Raw genomic sequence first — 7,024 nt, 5'->3', positions numbered from 1 at the left:
CAGCTGCCAGAAAATCCCCTCGCTCCGTCCCTAGGGAAAGCGTCGGGATGGGACAGGAGCTATATGCACCCTCCAGACAAAGCTGGGCCCCCACAGGAAACATATTGGCTGGAGGGGTTTATATCCGTGCCCCGAGATGGGCAGGGGCAAGGAGGCAGGGCAGGGAAGTGTGAGCTGGAAGGGTTGGAAGAGCGGGGTGGAAATGCAGCCTGAAATCATCTGGGCGCCCCCAGGCACGTTCCCTGCGCAGGCGCAGGTGCACCTGGCCCTGGCCCTTCTTCTCCAGGGGAGGGAACATCCACACAAACTGCCCTGCACATGGAGAAAAGCACAAGAATTTTCACCAAAAGGTGTGGAGCAAGGTGATGCTGCCCCTTTCAGGATTTAAATGCAAGCCACTTCTCAACGTTTTTCTCCAAAAGCTGTTTTATTATCAAAAAGAATGTTGTTATCAAATCTCACATCTTCTAGCTGGTTTATTTTGTTATTTAGTTAAAGAGCTATCTGAACAGGACACCTTTGGTTGACTGCTTTGCAAATATTTTCCTCCTGGACCTCAATCAGGCGTTCAAGAAATTTGGCAGCAATTAAGCTTTTCCCCCCAAAACAACATTTTTTCCCCTCCGTGTAGGGTTGAGAGAAATATGTTGTTTTCCTAAACATGAAACTTATTATTTGGCCACTGCTTCTTGGTGGAGACACCACAGGCTGGGTGTGACCAAGCTCTAAGGTGCCCCTGTCCCTGTCCCTGTCCCTGTCCCTGTCCTCCCTGAAGAGTAGGGATCAAGCCTTTGCTGTGGAGAGAAGCCCTTTGAGAAGCTCAGCCATTTCTTTTGCTACTCCTGTCAAAAGGAGCATCCCTGGGAGACCTGGGCTGACTCAGGGCTTACAAAAGCCTCACAAATCCCCCTGGGTTTGGAAATGAGGGTAATTAACCACTGCAGCAGCAGCAGCTAATATTGCACCATGGGGAAGCCTCCGTTACGTGTCACCAAGTCCAGGGTTGATGTCTTGCTAGGACAGACTTGGAGCAGAAGATCTGAGGAAACCCCAGAAAGCTGCTCCCACCCCTGGATGGTGAGGGAATCTGGGAAGGATTTGCTTTTAATTCACCTGGAACTCTCATTGGACTCTGCAAGCAGGAGCCTGAGCTCCCGGGCTGAAAGGAGCTCCCCAGCTCCACAGGGAATCTCAGTGAGAAACAAGTGGTGACTTGCCCATCCCACTGGGAAGAGAGGCAGGGAAGGTGGCAGAGATGGATTTGGGAAGGAGAACCCGCACAGGTGACGCCAGGTCTGTGTGAACATCTTCAAAAAGAATGAGTTTTCCCACCCCAAAACCTCTGGCATCCTTGGGGTGAGCAAAGTGTCCAAACATCCCTGATACATCCTGTGCCATGCAGTGGGTAAATAACTGGGCACGGTGTCACAGGCCTGCATCTCCCCTGATTCATCAATAACTAGGTCATGAAGAGAGCTTGGTTTCCTGCTGAGTCCTCACTCCTAACTCCAGCTAATGTCTACATCCTCCTGCCTGTGGTCAGCAGAGCCTGAGATGCTGGGGATGCTGAGGATGCTGACCCAGGGGTGGGCTGGGGACAGGAGGGTGCCCAGGGAGCACAGGGTGAAGCTTCTGGGTCTTGTCAGAGTAACACAGAGACCCCCCAGAGCTGGCACTGCTGAGGCCCCACCTCAGATCCTGGGGCCAGATTTGGGTTCCTCATGACAAGAAGGACCTTGAGGGGCTGGAGCGTGTCCAGGGAAGGGAACAGAGCTGGGGATGGGTCTGGAGCCCCAGGAGGGGCTGAGGGAGCTGGTAAAGGGGCTGAGCCTGGAGAAAAGGAGCCTCAGGGGGGACCTTGTGGCTCTGCACAATTCCCTGCCAGGAGGGGACAGCCAGGGGGGTCGGGCTCTGCTCCCAGGGAACAGGGACAGGAGGAGAGGGAATGGCCTCAGGCTGGGCCAGGGGAGGTTTAGATTGGAAATTAGAGGCTTTTTTTACAGAAAGATTGTAAAGCGTTGGAATGGGCTGCCCAGGGCAGTGGTGGAGTCACCATCCCTGGAGGTGCTCAAAAGCAGTGTGGATGTGGCACTTGGGGACAGGGGTCAGTGATGAACTCTGTGGTGGGGCTGGGCTGATGGTTGGACTTGGTCATCTCAAACGTTTTTCCAGCCTTAAGGACTCTGTGATTCTGATCCTCCCTGTATTTGAAACTTTCTCTCAAAGCTTCTCTGGAGTCCTCACCTCCTCGCTGAGCCCTGCTGCCTCCTCCCCACCTGGCTCCTCACACGAGACACCTCAACCCAACTCTGTGAAGGTCAGTGACATCTGACATTCCTCAGGGACTGTCTTGTCCCCTCAGCTGGTCCCTTCCTGCTCCCTGGCACTGATGCCCTCTTGCAAGGCCCCACATCCCAGGCAATGTCCTTTGTGACACGGACAGGGTTTCCCTTGGACAGCCTCATCCCAGCTCCTTTTCCTCTCTGTCATCTCTGGGACAGGCACTGAGGGTGCCGAGGTTCTCACTGGGACAGCTGAGGGCAGGCAGTGAACCACAGAATCCCAGATGGTTTCAGTTGGGAGGGACCTTAAAGCCCATTCAGTGCCACCCCCTGCCACAGGCAGGGACACCTTCCACCATGCCAGGGTGTCCCAAGCCTTGTCCAGGTTGAGGGATGGAGCAGGGGAGCTGAACAAACCATGCTGGGCAGGCAGTTCTGCTGCTGCTGCCACCAAAAACTGGGAAGAGGAGACTCTGGCAAGAGAGTTTGGGAGAATCCAGTTGCTTAACTCGAGGTTGGTCCTGCCTGCTTTGTCCTGTGGCACCTTGGATGGAGATTTCCACCCGAACTGCTGCTGACCAGGGATTTTTTCCAAGAGAAATTTACCAGTTGCACCCGTGGTTCAGGGCCACGTGTGTTTATTTATTCCTTTGGCTGCTGTGGGCAGAGGGGCAGCAAGAGCAGGGCAGGGAGGATGGGGTGGGAGTGTTGGCATCCCACATTCCCACTGCTGTTGGCTCAGCACGAGTGAGTCAGAGCCCAGGGGTGGATGGAGACAAATGACTTTGCTCCATTCTCACAGCGAGGGTTAGGGCGAGTCAGGAAGGGAAATCAGGCGTTTGGGCTCCTCATTGCCCTGCTGCAGCAATCTGTCCATGCCCAGGAAGGCCCTGGAGCTGCCTGGACAGGCTCCATCCCACTGCCATCCTGAGCTTTTGGTTCTTCAAGTGCAGTGCTGCAATTTCTTGCTTCCAGGGATAAAAACACAGGCAGGTGAGCTGGGAGCCTTGCTAAAGCTGAACAGTCAGATAATCCCTCTCCTTCCTGGCTCCACAGGGCAGGAATCTGTCCTCTGCCCGCCTGGGAAACTGTTTAACAAATTGTGGTCGGGAAGAAGTAACAAGAGCAGCAGGAAATGTGCTAATGCTGCATGAGCCTCCATTGCTGCCTCAGAGCTCCTCAGGAGCAATGTCCCCACTCCTTTCCCTTCTGCAGAGCTGGAATTATCTCTGTGTTTCCTCACCAGGCAGGGCAGGGGCTCCAGGCAACCAAAAACCAGCAGCAGCAGCAGCAGCAGCAGCAGCAGCAGCAAAGCCAGGAGCACCCCACGCCGAGGTGTGGTTTTGGAGCCTCCAGTGCCTGAAACACCTGCTCTGTGCAACACCTTGTGCAAGTCAGCCTCCACGGCACAAGCCTTGTCAGGCCCCACAGGGTTGGTCTCGGGGTCCAGGAGAGATTCCCCAGCAATCCCTCAGCACTGAGCAATCTCCCAGGCAGCCCGTGATCTGCTCCAGGCAGGATGCCATTCCAGGCAACCCAGGAGGCTTTGTCAATCTGAACACCCCGGGCTTGTTTGGAAATCCTGACAGGTTTAAAGCAAATGTCATAATTGCTGATGGTGACAGGGAGAACAGGAGTAATTAAAGGACGTTCTCTCAGCGCTGTCATCTGTCACATGTGCCTGCAGCACCGCCGGGTGTGCGGAGAGGCCTCGGCTTGTGCAACTCACCGGGAGCTGCTGCACCTGCAGGGGCTGAGCAGGGACCTGCCCCGCTCTCCCCTCCTTGTGGATGAAAACATCTGAATCAGGAGGGAGAGGAATCACCCTGGCCATGCACAGCACAGCCAGGGCTTTCTCAGCCACGGGGCTGCCTGGAGTCCCAGAAGGTTTCGGATTTAGCAGCCACAGAGCAGGGAGGCTCCTCTTGCCAAAGCAAACCCCTGCAGTCAGCAACCTGTCCCTGTTATTTCATAAAATCCTACAGGAGTTTGAGTTGGAGGGACCTTAAAGCCCATCTCATTCCCAAGGGCGGGGACACCTTCCACTACCCCGGGCTGCTCCTGGCCTTGAACCCTCCCAGGATGGGACATCTGCTGCAATGTTAACTCTGAAGAGATGTGAAAATGGAAGGGGATGCAGAGAAAGTTCCTTTTTGCTCCCCATCCCAGCTGGCAGGGCCTTGGCAGCAGCTCAGAGCAGGGAGCTGTGTTATCCCACGCCACAGTCCTGCCCGGAGTGGCGCAAAGTTTTGGCAGGAGACCCCGGTGGTTTGTGCAAGCCCTGGGAGAGATTTGATAGCAAAATCTGCAACCAGCCCTGGGAACCAGAGACTCCTTCCTGCAGGGCTGTCTCTGAGCTCTCAAGGAGACCCCTGGCCCCTCTGTGCTCCCTGCTGGGCAGAGCAGGAGCTGCTGCCTCTGCTTCAGGAAGGGGAATTAGAGCCTTAGGGAGTTCCTAAGAAGGCAGACACAGCTTTGCCTCCTGCCCCATCTTCTGGTGGTCAGTGATGTAATACTTCCTTAGCTGGAGGACCTGGGACATCATGTTTAATCAGTCTGGACGGGCCAGTCCTGCCCATGTTTATCTGAGCCTTTTAAAGATTATTTTTGTGGTCATATTCTACAGCAACAAGGTTCTGTTTAATTAGGTGCTGGCTGGAAAAGCAGCTTCTCTTAGAATCCTAGAATGGTTTGGATTGGAAAGGGCCCTGAACAGCATCCAGTGCCAACCCTGCCATGGCAGGGACACCTTCCACTGCCCCAGGCTGCTCCAAGCCCCATCCAACCTGGCCTTGGACACTGCCAGGGATCCAGGGGCAGCCACAGCCCCAATACCCTGAGCAACCTGTGCCAAGGCCTCACCACCCTCACAGGGAAGGATTTTCCCCCAATATCCCATCTATCCCTGCCCTCTGGCAATGCAAAACCGGTGCCCCCTTGCCCAGCTGCTGCCTGATGGCTGCACTGGGAGCCCTTCCCTCCTGAAATGGGAAATCCCAAGGAGCTGTTCCCTGCTCCCATCCCCCAAGCCTCCCCATCCCACCCTGCTCATTCCCAGCGCTCATCCCTGCACCTTGTGGAGTTCCCCATCTCAGTTCCAGCCAGCCCATCCCATCCCAGGTGCTTTCAAGCTCTGTCTTCCCACATAAATAAAGGAAGGTGGATGTTTGGGACAGTCCCCCTTTTGGAAATAGAAGTTTGGTGCGAGGGCACAGAGGGGCTGCTGGAACAGGGACACGGTGGCACTTGGAAGAGCCACTGGAAAAACCTCTTGGGAGAGTTTGTCACCTGAGCTGGCAAAGCCTGAGAAGGGCAGGGATGTGCAGGAGTGTCCCTGGACATTCCCTCTCTGTGCACATTCCATAGGAAGGTCCTGATGCCATTTCCAGGGTTGTGCCAGCGCTGATCTGGTGGCAAACCTGTGCCCAATCTCTCAGGGCTGTGCCAGGGAATCACCAAACTTGGAATCACAGGATCCCTGAGCTTGGAAAGCCCTCTAAGGTGATCAAGTCCAACCTTCAACCCAGCACTGGCAAGGCCACTGTTAAACTTTGTCCCCAGGTGCCACCCCAGAGGATTTTTGAACACTTTCAGCCATGGCAGCTCCACCACTTCCCAGGACAACCCATTCCAGTGCCTGAACGCCCTTTCCACAAAGGAATTTATCCTAACACCCAATCTGAACCTCCCCTGGTACAATCTGATGGGCAACCAGGTGTCTGGTGGGCCAAATTCCGTGGAGATGTTTGGGAACACTCCTTTTATTGAACATCCCCCCTGGCCCTCACCAGCCCTCACCTGCAGAGATGTTTCCTTTCTTCAATAACTTCCCAATTCTTTACTACCTTGTTACTCTTTTAATTCCTGCCTCTCCCTACAGGAACTAAAACCCATCTCCAACTAATAAAACCAACTAATCCCAAGAGTTTGAGTCTCCAGGCAACTCTGAGGTGAAGCTGAAGGGCCCAAAATAACCCCTGGCTGCTGCAACTCCCTTGACTTCCTGCTTGCATCAGGATGGAGTTTGGCATCAAAGCAGCTCCAGGCTGTCAAATCAGCCCCGAGGAGCCTCTGGCCACCCCATCCCAGCTCTGGAGGCAAGAAAAGGTTTGAGAGGTTGGGTGGGAGACTGGAGAGGTGCAGGAGGGAGCCTGGGGGCTCTCCCGTGCTCCTGGAGCTGTTTCCCAAGCCCAGCTGGACCCTGAGCAGCTCCAGCCTGCCAGGAATTCTCCCACACCCTGGGAGGGAGGGCGAGAGGGTTGCACAAGGCCGGTGACAGAGGAGGAGGCTGCTCTGGCCTCCAGGCTGAGCCTGTGCCCATCTCCCCTGTTGTTGAGACTGGGAAACTGGAATGGGAACTGGGAGAGGGAGCCATCCCACCCACAGCGGGCCTCTCCCTGTGGTGCTCTTTCCCAAAGACAGATGTTTCCCAAATCTGATTTCCACGTCCTGGAAACTCACTTCAGGCAGGGAGCAGAGCACAGCAGCCCCCTCACGCTCTGGGACCACAGAGGTGATGGGGAGGAGCTCCAGCTCGCCCAGGGGTGCTCTCACTCCAATGTTTCTCCTGCAAACAAACCCCAGGATATTAGCACAAACTGTGTGAATTAGGGGTGAGCAGTGCTGTGGGAGCAAACAGAGAAATCCTGATTTTTTCCTACAGGTTCACAGAAATCCTCCAGACAAGTGCAAGCCCAGGCCAGAGAAGGGAAAGACCTCAGGGTTCAGCTGTCCATATCCAC

Source organism: Chamaea fasciata, unplaced genomic scaffold (genome assembly GCF_029207755.1).
Source record: "Chamaea fasciata isolate MVZ Bird 193981 ecotype frontalis unplaced genomic scaffold, bChaFas1.0.hap1 SCAF_28, whole genome shotgun sequence".
Taxonomy (NCBI): domain Eukaryota; kingdom Metazoa; phylum Chordata; class Aves; order Passeriformes; family Sylviidae; genus Chamaea; species Chamaea fasciata.
The sequence above is the reverse complement of the archived record's forward strand: the minus strand, read 5'-3'. Positions refer to the sequence as shown.